The 16,383-nt window shown below is 39.2% G+C and overlaps 1 long non-coding RNA gene across 1 annotated transcript; it reads right to left on the bottom strand.

Annotated features, from left to right (window-relative positions):
* Positions 1 to 12,947: 12,947 nt before the first annotated feature.
* On the bottom strand, positions 12,948 to 15,740 carry LOC145799162 (uncharacterized). The gene is made up of 2 exons (XR_014341174.1): positions 15,267 to 15,740; positions 12,948 to 13,157 (listed from the first exon to the last, which is right to left on the bottom strand). It is a non-coding gene; the product is annotated as an uncharacterized LOC145799162 (long non-coding RNA).
* Positions 15,741 to 16,383: the final 643 nt, after the last annotated feature.

Here is a 16,383-nt window from a genome sequence, read left to right as displayed (position 1 = left end):
ATTTTATGAAATGCTTTCCCTTTTAATGTATGTTTTTGTTTTTAGGACTTTTGTTGGTTCTGAGTAGTTTTCATGTATAAATTGGCTACTGTCTGTGCTCAATTTATTAATGAAAATTATCTTCTTATTTCACTACTAATGTGCAGTTTGTGATGTTATGTTGGTGTAGAATGTTGCCTTTCACTACTTTAGATAGAATGATTACTCTGTTGACCTTTCTATGATTGAATATCATGGCAAACTTATCATTCGTATGCCGAATAGTTCGTTGGTATTATGCTGAAACGATTTATGGGCCGGCTTGGGCACTTAAGCCGAGTATATTGATAAATCTATCACGACCTTACCCCAGGCACTGCATGATCATTCTGAAGTCGATTCATGAGCCGGCTGGGGCACTTAAGCCGAATAGATTGGTTAATCTGCCCTTGCCCCAGGCGGTGCATGATCATTCGGGCACCGGAAAAGAAACTTAGGAGTTTTGTCGACGATTCATGAGCCGGCTGGGGCACTTAAGCCGAATAGATTGATTAATCTGCCCTTGCCCCAGGCGGTGCATGATCATTCTGAAGTCGATTCATGAGTCGGCTGGGGCACTTAAGCCGAATAGATTGATTAATCTACCCTTGCCCCAGGTGGTGCATGATCATTCGGGCGCCGGCGGGTCTATCCAGTCGGCGCCGGGCGATTGTGGTTTTCATAATTAATGAAATTGCCTCGAGGGTGCTGACTCTGTAAAGGATAAATGATTAAGGGTACAACTTTTATGAATACAGTAAATAACTAACTCCATCTTTTGAAGGTATCGTGTGAATGTCGAACATACTTTTCTTTAACAGCAGAGGGGAAGCGAGGACGCTAGCTGAGCTGGGCGGAGACATGCATCGAGGTGGTGACCCTTCACGCACAGGGGGTAGGAGTTCCAGGGATCGAGAGAGGCGTCAGTCTCCTCGACGTCGAAGCAGGTCACCCAGGCGGGACAAGCAGTCGCAGGGCAGATCTTCTCAACCTCGAGTCGAGAGGGGATTTGACTTGAATCCGTACCCATTAAACTTTGCGATATTTGTGGGGAATAGACCTATGACAGAGGCGGACTCGATCGTTCGGGACCCAAATGTAGCAGTCGAGTTTGCTCGACAAATTTTTCCTCCTGAGGTTCAGCAATCGATAGTAGGTCGTCAGGACTACGAAGTATTTCACGAAGGCATTCACGGGGCGGTGAAGGGGCTTTACACTATGAAATCGGCATGCGGTTACGCGTTGCCCGCCGAGAAATGGAGAAGAAAGAGGAACGTATTCGAAGTTTGGAGGCTGGCGCGGAGGCGGCTGAGCGCGAGTTAAGGAAGACCAAGGCAGCCCAGGCACAACCCGCCGAGCACAGAAACCCAATCGTGGAAGAAAAGGTTACCAGTCGGCTCATCAGTTCCGCGCTTGCCGATGGTGAGACGGCGAGTATGTTCGCAATGGAGAACGCGAAAGGGAGGGCCTATGAGAAAGGTTTCCATGAAGGTCGAAATGTTGGAATCGAAAAGACCAAGGAAAAACTTGCCGAAGAAGTTTGCCGATGTGAAAATTGTGGATTTAGGCACGGTTGGATCAAGGCATCTCAAGCCGCAGAAGCTCTTCGAGCGTCGGGCATTGATTCCGCATCGTCACTCTACCACAGTAAACATTTTCCGTTTTCTGCTTTTGAAGTTAAGAAGAGTGAGGATGAGGGTGATGCCGTATAAGTATACTTATTGTAAGGTTGAAACGCAGATCGCGTTCGAGACTATGTAATATATTGCTTGTTTTATTGAATAAAAAATGTTCCATGATAAATATTTTGTTGTAGTTTGTATTTAGTATGTATGCGTTTCGTTTTACTGTATATGTTTGAATGAATGTATAGACGTTGATCGGCAGGGTCGGCCCATACGTGATAGCCGTTTATTTCTGAATGAGCCTATTGTAACTTAAGGAAGCCGAAAGCCAGTGGGTAGAGTGGCTGAGGCAAATTCATCTCAGCTCGGGAACTAGATTTTTGGCCAGTGCACGTGCTTCAAAAAGTCGTTTGGATGACTACGCCGTGGCGAAGGTCAACTGACGTTTTTCTCATGGAGTTTAGTGTTAGTGAAATCGCCTCGGGATTGGGGCCTCGAGATTGCTGCCAGTATTGAAAATAAAAAGAGTGGGCGCTTCGCGCAGATAAACAATCACTTATGTGAGGTGGGATAAGTGGGGATGTAAGTTAGAGAAACTGGAGTTCAGCCGAACTTGATGTTGCCATGGAGCGCGGAAGAGGACCCATCCATATGAGAAGTAGGGCGTCCAAAAGTTGGCATGAATCTTCAAGTCGTCGAAGCAGATCACCCCGAAAGGAAAGGCAACGACCGTTGGGTTTATCCTTCCTTGTCCTGGATCTTTGCCTTGACATTGTCAATGGTATCAGGGGAGGACTTGGGCACAGTTGGCTCAAGGCATTGCAAACCGCGGAGGACTTCCAGGTGACGGGAGTTGATTCGGCGCTGCCGCTTTACCAATGCCTCTTTTTCTCTTTTTAGCTTTTGAGTTTGGAAATGGGTATTGTAATGCTCAAACGCAAGTTGCATTTATGTAACAACTGTCTGATTAAATAAAAATTGTAATGCTCAAATGCGGGTTGCGTTTATGTAACAACTGTTTGATCGAATAAAAAGCTTTATTTCAAACATTTGCGTCTTATTCTGAATTTTTTATATGCTCAGTTAAGCACCTTATTTTTGATGTTGGCAAGTTTTGTTTTGTTCGTGCCAAAGGGTACTCCATATCCAGAGGCTAAATCGGCACTAAGGTGTTATGCACCAAAGGGGGGCTCCGAATTCGGAGACTTAATGTGGCCAATCGTGATATCCACGAAGGGCGCTCCGAATCCGGAGGCTTAATCGGCCCTAAGGTGACATGCACCAAAAGAGGCTCCGAATCCGGAGACTTAATCGGCCCTAAGGTGACGTACACCAAAGGGGGCTTCGAATCCGGAGGCTTAATCGGCCCTAAGGTGACCTGCACCAAAGGGGGCTCTGAATCCGGAGACTTAATCGGCCCTAAGGTGACGTGCACCAAAGGGGGCTCCGAATCCGGAGACTTAGTGTGGCCAATCGTGATATCCACGAAGGGCGCTCCGAATCCGGAGGCTTAATCGGCCCTAAGGTGACATGCACCAAAAGAGGCTCCGAATCCGGAGACTTAATCGGCCCTAAGGTGACGTGCACCAAAGGGGGCTTCGAATCCGGAGGCTTAATCGGCCCTAAGGTGACTTGCACCAAAGGGGGCTCCGAATCCGAAGACTTAGTCGGCCCTAAGGTGACCTGCACTAAAGGGGGCTCCGAATCCGGAGACTTAGTATGGCCAATCGTGATATCCACGAAGGGCGCTCCGAATCTGGAGGCTTAATCGGCCCTAAGGTGACGTGCACCAAAGGGGGCTCTGAATTTGGAGACTTAATCGGCCTTAAGGTGACGTGCACCAAAGGGGGCTCCGAATCTGGAGACTTAGTGTGGCCAATCATGATATCCACGAAGGGAGCTCCGAATCCGGAGGCTCAATCGGCCCTAAGGTGACATGCACCAAAGGGGGCTCCGAATCCGAAGACTTAGTGTGGCCAATCGTGATATCCACGAAGGGCGCTCCAAATCCGGAGGCTTAATCGGCCCTAAGGTGACGTGCACCAAAGGGGGCTCCAAATCGTCGTCATGACGGGCGTTACAATGGGGTTTGTGAAATGAATTGAGCTATGAATAAAAATGGTTTGCATTGCAGAGGTGATATATATACAAGTATCAAAGCCCACAGGTCGGATCAATGATAGGGTTTTCATAAAATCTCTGTTTGTGCCGATTGGGGGGAGCTACGGATCTCTTCAATGCCATGAGCTGTCGGGTAGTGCACAAGCTGATGATAAGTGCTTGGAACGGCCTTCATAATATGTATCCAGGTTTGCCCCATGATGACATTATACGGCGAAGGGAGCTTTACGACCAGGAATTCTACTTTGACCGTTCTGGAGCCCGCTCGAACAGGTAGTATGATCTTCCCTAACTGGTAATTAGGATTCATATTAAAACTGAACAATAGGTGAGGCGCCAGAGACAAATCTAACTCGCTGAGGCCGAGTTTGATGAAAGTTTGGCAATACATAACCTCTGAAGTACTCCCCGGGTCTGTGAGAATGCGTTCAATGGTGAACCGATTTATGCATAATTTAATGACCAACGGATCGATGTGGGAAGCTGTTGTGCCGCTAAGATCGGAGTCATTGAAAGTAATTGTCGGAGCTTCTTTGGGCCATTCAATTGGAATACGTCGTTTTTGGGGGATTGGATGCGATTAAATTGTGTGCACAGTTGGGGGTGCAGGGCTGTAGATCATATGGATCACGCCAAGTGGAGGTGAGTCCTGCCTCAAGGCTAGTGCCTTGATTGGCTTTCCCTTTCTTACATACTGTTGAAGTCGGCCGTCTTGCACCAGTTCTTCCAGGTGGTCTTTTAATGCGTAAATGCTCTCCGTTTCGTGGCCGTGATCTTTGTGATATTCGCACCGCCTATCCCTACTTCGCATGTCGGGCGGCCCCACCATCTTTGACGGCCATTTGAAGAATGGAAGGTGTTGGACTTTGGTCATTATTGCAGCGATTGGTTCTAACAACTCTATGTACTTCTTGTCGGCACGCCTCGAACGCCTGCTGTCGACTTGCAGTTATTCATTCGTCCGGTAGGAGCATTGATCGCTTGATCGGCGAGTATCCCGCATTTTGTCTCGTTTAGCGCGTTGCCAAGGCTCTGGGCTAGGAGGTGGCACGGAACTTATTGGTTGAGCAATTTCAGGGGGGGCTGTTCTATTGGACATTTGGCCGGCTTTTATTCTCAAAGCATCATCTTCCACTTTGCAATACTCTTCAACTTTCTTCATCAACGCCCAGACTGTTTTGGGGGGTCTTCTGGTTAGGGAACTGCGAAGAGGACTGTCAGGATGTAGTCCCATTTTGAAGGCGGTGATGGCCATGGAGTCATTGCAAGCGTCGTCGATGAGGTTGAAGCGCTCCCAATAGCGCGCCGAATGCGCTCTGAGTGTTTCTCCTGACTGAATCTGCATAGCCCACAGTGAGTCGGCCTGTTTCGGCTGTACCTCGTTGGTGATAAACCTGGCCTTGAAGGATTTCTGTAATTGATGGAAGCTTTTGATCGAGGCCGGCTCCAGCTTGTAATACCACCTGACAACTAATGGCCCCAGGCTGCTGGGGAATATTCGGCACATGAGGGCTTCGTTGTTTGCGTGCAATGTCATGGCCTGCTTGTAGTGACGGATATGATCAGTGGGGTCTGATTTTCCACCATAAAGAGTGAATGACGGAGCTTTGAACTTCTTAGGCAGGGTCGCCCTTGCAATCCGTCGGACAAAAGGATCGTGCTGGTCCTCTTCGTCTGAACTGCTCCTCCTGCGCTTGTTTCTTGTATGTAGACTCTTTTCGGAGGAGCTGGAAGTTTCGGATCGTCCCTTCTTGTTGAGCTCCGTGGGTAATGAGTTGGAGTCGCTATCGGTATCCTTTGGTCAGGCTCGGGGTTGTTGTCCACCGGCCCTCGGCGGTCGTTCGGTCTCTTGGCACATGGCTTTTCTCGATTTTGCGACTTCGAGGGCCAAATCTTGACGGAGACGTTCATTTTCAGCGATCATGTTCTCCAGCCTTTGTTCGTTCTGCTTTGCTTGTTCCATGACCGCCTGCATTGTCTCTTGCGTTGAGGTCGTTGGTGAGTCGAAGTTCAAGGCGCGTCTTGCAGCGATGGTTTCTTTTCCGAGCATATTTGCTGGAGTGAGGTCATCTCCCTGTGTGGTCTCGTCAATGGCTATCGGAGGATCTTCAGTCACGCCTGCCATGGATGTATTTGAGTATTCCCACAGACGGCGCCAATTGTGGAGAAGTGGTTTGGAAATACTCTTCGAATCCTGGGAGACGCTAGTGATCCTCAACTAGTCACCTGAAAAGATACAAACACTCTGGTCGGGGGTGCCAGAATTAGCACTCTGACGGACAAGTTAGTTCAGACACTCAGGATAGCTTGTTTACCAAATTTAGTGAAGTGATTCTTACATACCTTTCTATAACCATTGTTCCTGTGTTTATACCTGTTCTTTTTGATCCTCGGGGCCAGGACCTACTTTTTAATCATTGTCCTTTCTTTTATTCGGCCCTAAGGACTTACATTTATTCGGCGCATATATTATATTCGGCTCCCCACTCTCGTAGGATACAACCGATTAATATCAGTTTTCCAATGGTACGCACCTTCTGATTTTTCCATGTATTCGGCTCCCACAATTATGTTTTACAAATTATATTAGTTTTTAAAGTATATTAGTTATAAATGAACCCTATTTGCTTAAAAAGGGAAACCCATGGATAAAATTGTTTGTTAGATTTTTTTTGAGCAATTATTTATAAGTACCACCACGAAGGTCCCATGCCTTGGAGACTTAAATAATCATTGGCCATCTAATTTGTCATTTTTGTGACCTTCTAATTGTCACTTTGGTGACCCTCTAGCATGGAGCAAAGTGCTACACTATTGTGGGAGCCACCTCTAGAGTCCGTATGAGCCACCTTTTGAGTCCATATATCTGTATCCATTGACTCTATTATGTTTTATTACGTTCTGTGCCATAGTTATGATTATTTTGCTTATATAATTTCTACATTATATTTCTATTATCTAAAATAATTTATTTATTTGAACCAAACTATTTACTGCTTAGCCTAAACAATTATCCATGATAACTTTTATACCCTTATACTCTCAATATAATATTTATCGCTCTGCCATATGTTTATAGTTATTAAACATTTTTAGGTGATGAGGCGTAAGAAGAGGTTTAACCCCTTGTTCATAAATTAGAAGTAGCAGAACTAGGACATGGAGTAGGCACAAGGCACTTTGTAATCCTTGTTTAGCTCTGGAAATAAATAAAAGCTCCAATGTATATTTTTAGTAAAATAAATATGTGAGTGCCCTTTTGTTTTATTCTGCTGTGTTATAAATAATTATTTTTTGACCCTTAATGACCTCAGTTATGGACTTGTTGCGACATCTAACCTCTAGATATGGGGGTTAGGTCGTGACATGAGAAGTGTACGATTCCCATGGTTGCCTCTCTTTTTTCTAACTCTTTTTATTTTAAGTTTTGAGTACAAACAATCAACATTTTCAACCAACTTTTAAAAATTCTAGAAAAATGTAAAAAAACCTTATTGAGCTCATTTTTTAATCAAAATCTTCCTTAAAGTTTAATTTTGAAATGGAATTGGTTTTAGTGGAAATGAATGAGTAGTTTGAGAGAAAAATCGATTTTCGTAACTATTGACAAATCTGGATAGGTTTGGAGTGATTCATTAATAACTAAACATCTAGAAAGGCTATCTCACTTTCGTAAATTGATTTTGAAACTAAACAAAATTCTTTACAAACCCTAAAGAGGCCAAGTCTTCAGGACCATTAAAAATACCTCTTCGATAGTTATTTTCAAAGTGATTTAAATCTGAAAATTGGTTGCAATTATTATTTTCATGCTCTTAGTTGGTTGAATGTGCCCTCTACTAATTGATCATGCTTTGACATGTCATCTATGTATATTTGTGGTTGTACTCCTTTAATTTTATGTCATGAAATGCTTATACTTGTGTAGTAGTTGTTATTTGATTAACTTGTTCAAACCTAAACATAGCACACTTAATTCAATAGGAAACTTAATAAGGGTGGTGTTGGGTTGTCGATCACCATGGTAATTTTTATGAGACAATGACATGTTGATTTCAAATATTGATTAGTGGGATGTGTTTCCTATTCAGGGGTTAAGTATTGCACAAGTGTGTTTTTGAACTCTAATGTGGCACGAGAGGCATTCTGGCAGCTTAATGGAATTGAGAGATATAATGGTGGCAATGAGGATTATGGCGGTCTGGGTTAAGATTCGACCCAACCCTTTTATACTCTTTGATTTGGAGTCTGGTATCTATTATTGTTGTTTATATTTGCTCTAGTCCTATATTATCTATTGGGAGTTAAGAATATGGTTTTGAGTTTGTTTCGAATAGGTTGGGCTTAGTATTTTTTGGGGAGATTCTGTCTGTTTGTTCTTAGGTTCGCTTGAGCGGTCATTTCTCCTAGATTTTCTGTTTGCAGTTTAGGATTCTAGAAGGGGGTCATTCTTTACTCAAGCAGTCTATTTACAGTCTGAAATACTAAGAGTTCATATTTTGTGCTCAAGCAGTGTTTTGGTCACTCGAGCGATGTCCTGTGTTTGACGCTAAAGCGGTGTTTTGGTCGCTCGAGCGGTCTATTTGTATAAAGCTGCAGGAAAAGATATTTTCTTTCACTTTTTTTAATCTCTCTCTCTCTAAAAGGTTCCAAAATCTAGTTTCTTTCCTCCATCACTAACTTTATAGTACAAAACTTTCAATCTACTCAAATCCATGAATCTCACCACCTTGGTGCCTTGGGGTAAAAGGTAAAGCTCGGGAAGATGATCGTTCTAATCTAATAAAGTTCAAGTTTCGTTTCCGTCAAATTTTGAGATTTCATCCCTCTTTTCTTCTACTTTTGAGGTAGGGATTTCTTTAGTGTTTTTGCATGATGTTTGGCTTTGTTATGTGCTCTTTGAATAGTGTAACATTTTGTGATATTTGGGGTTTGATTTGGATTTGGTTTGGGTTTGAAATAAGTTATAAAAGAGGAGTTTTTGGATGGGTTACTTTGAAAGGTTATTGGGATGGGTTTGTTGATGAGTAATGTTGGAAATTATGGAGTTTCTCTTAAATGAGGCTTTTTGAAAGAAACATATATTGTTTTGAAACTATGAAAATTGATGGATTTATGAAGGAATGTTATCATTCTTGATTGGATTGAAAAAGTGGAGTTTGAACATGTATTATTACTCATAAATTGAAATTCTAAAATTTATATCTGTTTGCTTGAAATTTTTTTTTGAATAGAGATATCTGTTTTGGTTATCAATGGAAGAAAACATTGATTGTTGTAGCAATGGCATGAGAACTAGGTAAACCAAACCAATCACTTATGCATTTCATTTGAACAATTGATTTTGTCATTAAACATTGAAAATGTATCATTTTGAGAAAAATAGATGAATACTTTGGTGAATCTGGTTAGAAGGTGTGGTTGTGATTATTATTATGTTGGCTTATGTGTCTTTGGTGAAAGTCTAGAAACTCACACGGTTAGGTGTAATCCTTCCGATTAGTATTGGTAAAATGACTTTTGGTAGTGCTTATATAGCCTACTGGCAGACACGTACCTAGAGATTCCCAATGTGTGTATCCACTGCCCTATTTTTTTATGTTTTTGGAAGTAAAGTTTTATGAATTGCATCATAAACATGGAATTGCATTGTTTGAAAGAGAAAAGGGTATTGTTTTGGTAAATGTCATTCATATGCATTCGCCATATGGTTTTGTTAAGTATTATACAGAACATTAAATTTATCTCTACTGAGCGTTTTCTTACCCTATGTGGAAACCAACTTTTAGGTATTGATGGTATGCTTCTGCCAAGGAATTAGCTTAGGAGGATCGTGGACCTGAAGGCTCGTTTATTTATTTTTTTGCTTTTGTAAATATCTTTTGTACAAGCCTAGGGCTTTTATTTATATTGGGCTTGACCTACTTTTGTTATAACTAAGTATCGTCTTGGAAGTATGAAGCCATTAAGGTATGAACTCATATTTATTTCTTTTCATTTTTATATATATCTGTCACATGCTATAGATTCATAATCTAGGGTTAATGAATGTATTAATGCATGTGACATATTCTGTAATATCTCAAAGGAATCAATGAATGAATGAATGATCGTTCTGGAAAATTCTTTAGTTATTGGATGATTGAGAGATTTATTATTAGTAAGCTTTCTCATGTCTATTGAATGATGAGGGTATTTGTTGTCTTTATTTTCAGGGCGCTACAGTCTCACACGGGGAGAGTATCCTTGGAAGCCCGTTCCCTTGGGGTAGGCTATGATGTCACCACTCAAGTATGCAATCTATGTGCGTGAGTATCATTGGTAATTGTGCGATAAGCGATACACTGGTGGTTATGCAATAAACGGCACATTGGAAATTCTTTTAACCAAGGGGAGTCAGAATTGCCCATGACCAATGTTAGTTGTTGGGTAGAAATGACATTCTGCAGGGAGTTACCTAAAACTGACATGATTGACTATTATTCTTGAGAACTGAAATTTATTATAAATTTTGCTTGATTATTGCTTCCGGTGTATATTATGATCCTGTCATTATTGTGTATTAGATTAGAAAAATATATACGAGGTATGTGTGAGTTTACTAGGCATTCCATGCTCATGGCGTTCCATGCCAGGTGCTAAAGAATTTTATCTAGAAGACGGTGCCGAAGAAACCCTTGAAGACGTATGGCTTCCTTAGAATGATTATAGGACTCATTTCATTCATGCTTATTTTGTAATCAGATTTTTTATTGTAATATTGATGAAATCTCTTATTTTGTAACTAAGGCTTAACATTTGTAATTGTTACCTTTTTCTTATATATACATATATAGATTATCTTGTGTAAACCTATCTTTTATTTTATTTTATTTTATTTTATTTTATTTTTTTCCGTCAACTTATGTTGTCATTGTGTAAACCTATACCTTGTGAAAATATGTCAAAAAAGTAGTTTTGTTATCTAAGGAGATTGGACTTTGAAATGAGACTATATTGACTCCTCCGATCTTTCTTGGGATCATATTCAGTTATTGACCAAATGACTCATTAGTGGCGTTACTTAGACTTTATCTATAGCGGCTCTAGGACCAGACCCTTTTACGCTCTTTGATTTGAGATCCAGTACTCATTGTTATTGTTTATACTCTTTTTTGTCTCGGTTGTTGGTTGGGATTGGTTGTTGGAATTGTTGGGTATGTTTCAAACAGGTTAAGAGTTAGTATTTTAAAGGAATTTTTGTCCGTTTGTTGTTGAGTTCACTCGAGCGGTCATTTCTTCGCTCGAGTGGTCGTTCGTTTCTTCCAATTTACATGTTTGCAGTCTAAACTTCTGGAAGAGGGGTGTTCTTCGCTCGAGCGGTTTCTTTGCAAGTCTAAAATTCTGAGAGTGGATCATTCTTCGCTCAAGCAATGGTTAGCTCGCTTGAGCAATCTACTCTGCAGGGTTAAGGTTCTGGGAATTTGGTTTCTTCGCTCGAGCCATGGTTTGGTCGCTCGAGTGGTGTTCTGTGTTTGACGCTCGAGCAGTGTTTTGGTCATTCGAGCGGTCTGTGCGTATAAAGGTACGAGAAAAAGATATTTTTTTTCACTTTTTGCTTTCCTCTCTCTTTCTAGAAACTTTATGGGCCATTTTCTTCACTCCCTTTCTAAAAACTTTCCCCATACACCCAAATCCTTGAATCTCACAACCTTGGTGCTTTGAGATAAAAGGTAAAGCACGAAGAGGTGGTCATTTTAATTTGACAAAGTTCAAAAACGGACTCTGTTGATTTTGGGATTGTCCTTCCTCTCTCTTTCTTTCTTGATGTAGGTATTTCTTTAACATTTATGCATGATATTTAGCTTTGTTATGTGTACCTTGAATAAAGTAGCATTTTGAGATATTTGAGTTTGATTTGGTTTTGATTTGGGTTTGAAATGAGTTATAAAATAGGGGTTTTGGAATGGGTTGTTTTGAAAGGTTGTGAATATGGGTGTGTTGATGAGAATGGTTAAAATCTTCGAAACCTCTCTATAAATGACATGGTCTATAATTTGCCACAAGTTAAGCATTGTATCAGATCTGGAGGGTGTGTGAATAGTGTTTAAGTTTGGTGGCAGTTTGTGCTCTGCAGTGGTGCTGACTGTTGATTTGTGTTATCCAGGTTTCAATTTTTTTCACTTGTCAGTTTGTTAAATCACATTATGAATGAAAGTTGTTCTTTACATATGTCAGTTGCTGGTGTTATTTTCTATTTTGGGCCACTTGCTGCTGCTGTCATTTTGGGGTTGGAGGGTTGAGCTGCTCTTTTCATTTGCAGACCTGGTTGTCTTAGTCTGCTGCTGGTGTGTATGCAGATCTGCTGTTTTGTGCCTGATTTCTGTACTAAGCTGTGCTGCTGTTTTTGTGCCATGCCAAGATGAGTGGATTTGAGCCTAGCTAGTTTGTTTGATCTGAGCCTGACTAGTTTGTGGGTAGTTATGCTGTGCTATTGCTTGTTGAGCTTGCATCTTTAGTAAGGGGAGCTGAGCTTGGCTGCTGCTGGTGTTGTGTCTCAGTGGTCTGTTGTGCTGTTTTGTTTTATTTTGTTCTGTCTTGTGGTCTGCTGTTTTGTTATGCTGTTTTGTAGCTTACAGCAGCATTGGTTTGATGTTTTGTTATGTTTCTTTCGTTGGTTCCTCACCAACTTTGGGGGTGCGAGCAAATGATTGGATGGGCTTTTTGGTGCCAACCTAGTTGGGATCATTTAGCTCATTGTGATGGTCTTACACTTTCCTTTTCTCTATTGATGTTATTTGTTTTGTTCCTTATTCTTGATTCTCACATCAATAAAGTCTCTCTTTTTGACGATAAAAAAAAAAAAAAAAGAGTTCTTGAAAGAAACATATATTGTTTTGAAAATCTTGGAAATTATTGGTTTTTAGTAAGAGTGAGAATAATGAGAAATGTTTGGATCCTTGTTGAGTTGGAAAGTGGAGTTGGAACATGTATTTATTACTCCTATATTGAAATTTTGGAAATTTATATCTGTTTACTTAAATTATCTTTCGAATATAAATATTTGTTTTGGTTATAAGTGGAGAATAACATTGATTGTTGTAGCAAGTGCAGGAGAACTAGGTTAACTGTAACGACCCTAATTTTCATAAATGAAAATAACGAGAATAACCAATAATATCTGGTTTACTAAGATCCGAATAATTCCATAAATTGAAATAACTTGAATTACAAAGGTTCTAATACGCAAATATAATCGTTCACGATAACAAACTGGGAAATGTCTCAATAGTTATTACAACAGATTTATTCCACAAGCTAATGAAGGGAAATATAAATGCTCGAAAGTCTAAGTCAACCAAGGCACCACAAATTCCTCTACATTGCCCTCCCCTAGATCCAACTCTTCAGTACCTGGCATAAAATGCAAGGGCAATACAAAGAAAGTCATGAGCTTTATAGCCCAATAGAATACTATAACACGATAATCAACCCATCTTGATAATACAATTATATGCATAGTATAATAATCAACATATTTAAATAAATGAGGGTAGGAAAAACAAAACACTTAAATATAATAATTAATCATGTTAGCTTTCAACAAGTCAGTACTTCTAAGCAACTCTCCGTAGAGCGCTGTTCTTACCCAACCACTAAGTAATGGACACAAGGCTATTCGGACCCCTCCTTGGTCCTACATCGGATCCAGTACCAAGGATGCCTACACCTTGGGTTATATACCAAAACCATAACGTCAATGGACCGCCAAGAATCGCAGCCTTCCAGAGGTACTCTCTCTATGTGAGACCCTTACTGCTCCCCTTATCCAGCATAAATCCGCAATGGTCATAATACACCAAGTGCCATCTTAAGTTAACGGGACACACTTGCGCAAGAATTTCAGAACAAAGCTCACCATGTTAATAATAACCACCAATTTTCTCCAAATCACATTACAGGAACATATCATAGGATCACAGATCATTCAAAAACCAAACCACTCAGTTAGTTTAGATTTCAACCTCCAAATTATTAGTAACCATGTATAATGTGGACAATATCATTTGTAACATTAAACCACATAAATCAGATCCATAATAAACAATATACCAAATAATGGACAATATGAAGATGCACAAAAATAACATATATCATTATTAATCTTCCAAATTATTTTCAACAAATTTCAGTACAGGTGATCCAAGTTTGTAAAATCAAAAGAAATACAAAACAGTGTCAAACTTGGTTGATTATGGATTCTAAATTTAGATAAACATGTTAGGAAGATTTTACTAAAAGGGATTGAAGACTAAAAATTAGTTTAAGCTAGAGAATTTATTTTTGGACTCATCACGTTTGGTTCCATTTTTCTAAACCCATTTTTTTGAAAATTTTGAAGTTTTTTGTTTGGTTATTTTGATAATGGGATAAAGTTTTTCAAAATCTTGGTAAAACTTTTGGATGGAAATTTGACAAATTTTTGGAATGTGACAAATTTGACAACTTTTCAGAATCTTTTTCAGAATGTGATAATTTTTTTTTTTTAATTGGCCAATGTATCTAGTCCTCTCTCTCAATTTTTGGAGGGAAATTTGACAAATTTTTGGAATGTGACAAATTTGACAACTTTTCAGAATCTTTTTCAAAATGTGACAATTTTTTTTTTTTAATTGATCAATGTATCTAGCCGTCTCTCTCAATTTTTGGAGGGAAATTTGAATTTGCATAGTGCATTTTTTTGAAAACCAAACATATATCCATTTTCAAAACAAAGTTTTCAAATCACTTTTCCCAAAAATAACTCAAAAAAATGAAACCAAACATAGTGGTATTTTTAAACAGAGGATTCGAGCAACTTCAAAACAGGGAGTTCAAGTTTGAAAAATGAAAAAGGCTACAAATGACATCAAACAGAAGTGAGATTTAAATGTTTTTCTAGATATCAGATTGAGAAATACTTTTTTAGAGAACTTGAAAGCTGAAAATCTTTTTAACATGGAGAAAACATTTTTCTAAGAAAATTGGATAGAATCTGTCACACTTTGGCAAAACTAATATTACTCATTCGATACTCATCGATTTCTAGTGAAATCAGTGGTAAATGAAAGATAACTCAAACTATTAACTTTCCCAGGTAGTCTTGCATGAATATAAATTTTGTAGAGAAAATGACATTCGTTTGAAATAGCTGTCTCTGCGGGGTTATTTGTAGTAGTTTAGGAAATAATTGTTTCAGTTGTAAAATACTCTCTGATGGTTTTATAAAAATTCAGAGAAGTAAAATATATGCTAAACAAGCTCCTGTATTTTCAAATTTTACACATAAAATTTCTAGAATTTATTAAGGCTTTTGCAAACAAATCAAAGATCAAAATCGTGCTAAAAATCATCAGTAGTTTCATCTTCTTTTCCTTATCTGAGATATCATATCAAATAATAAGACTTAATTTCACATGTAGCATATATATTATAAACAAAATTAAACATATATCTAAGGGTGGTGATAGTTGTAGATCTGACCTTAAGACTTGCACCAAACTTGGCTAAGTATGGAATCTCCTTCCTTTGATAGAATAGCTAACTCTTCCCTAATTCTAACTCTGAAATTTTTTTGTGAAGATAAAGAAGTAGAATGTGGAAGGAAAATGAAATATGTGAACTCTTTCTTAACTAGACTAGTATATATAGGAAGAGAAGATGAAGAGAGTACTCATGATTGATGTGTTGGAAAGGAAGAGAATAATATGGGAGATGGTGGGTAATTATGATGGAGGTGAAGGAATAACATGGATGATAGTGGATTGGCATCAAAAGAAGTGAAAGATGAAAGGCTAAGTATGATTGATGAGTTGGAAAGAAAGGGAATATCATGGGCGATTGTGGAGATAAGTTGATGATATGTGATAATATTGGTTTTAAAGATAATTTGGTGGTAAGGGGTGAGTTGGTGTCTTTCACCATTAGATTTCTTTATTATTATTATTATTATTATTATTATTATTATTATTAAAAGAAGAAGGATAGTGTAAAATACAATATTACTATAGAGTAATTGGTCTTTACCTAAAATATTACACCATTAAAAGATGATCTAATAAAATCAAAATACCAAAACCACTCTCATTTATCATTAAAAATAATAAATAAAAATAAATAAATACGGGGTTTCCCAATCTATCCCTCTTAACAAATTTCGTCATTGAAATTCTTGCTATATTACATTTCAAAAAGTTACGGATAATTTGCTCGCATCATGTCCTCCTGCTCCCAAGTAGACTCCTCGATTCTTTGATGACGCCAAAGTACCTTGACCAATTGAATTATTTTTCCCCTTAAATTCTTTTCTCCTCTCTCTTGAATTGCTACTATCCTTCCTCAAAAGTGCCATCCTCATCAAGTCTAATGTCTCCCCAATTTATAACATGAGCTGGGTGTACCAGATACTTCTGTAGCATAGATATGTGGAAGACATTGTGTAACCTGGATAGTTGCAAGGGTAAGGCTAATCTGTAAGCAACTTCTCTAACTCTCTATATCACTTTGAAAGGTCCAATGTATTGGGGTGATATCTTCCTTTTCTTTCCAAAGTGTATGATTCCCCGACATGGTTGCACTTTTAAGAAAACACAATCACCTA

Source organism: Camellia sinensis, chromosome 9 (genome assembly GCF_055761805.1).
Source record: "Camellia sinensis isolate YWXY chromosome 9, ASM5576180v1, whole genome shotgun sequence".
Taxonomy (NCBI): Eukaryota; Viridiplantae; Streptophyta; class Magnoliopsida; order Ericales; family Theaceae; genus Camellia; species Camellia sinensis.
This window is presented reverse-complemented; position numbering and strand designations above follow the sequence as displayed.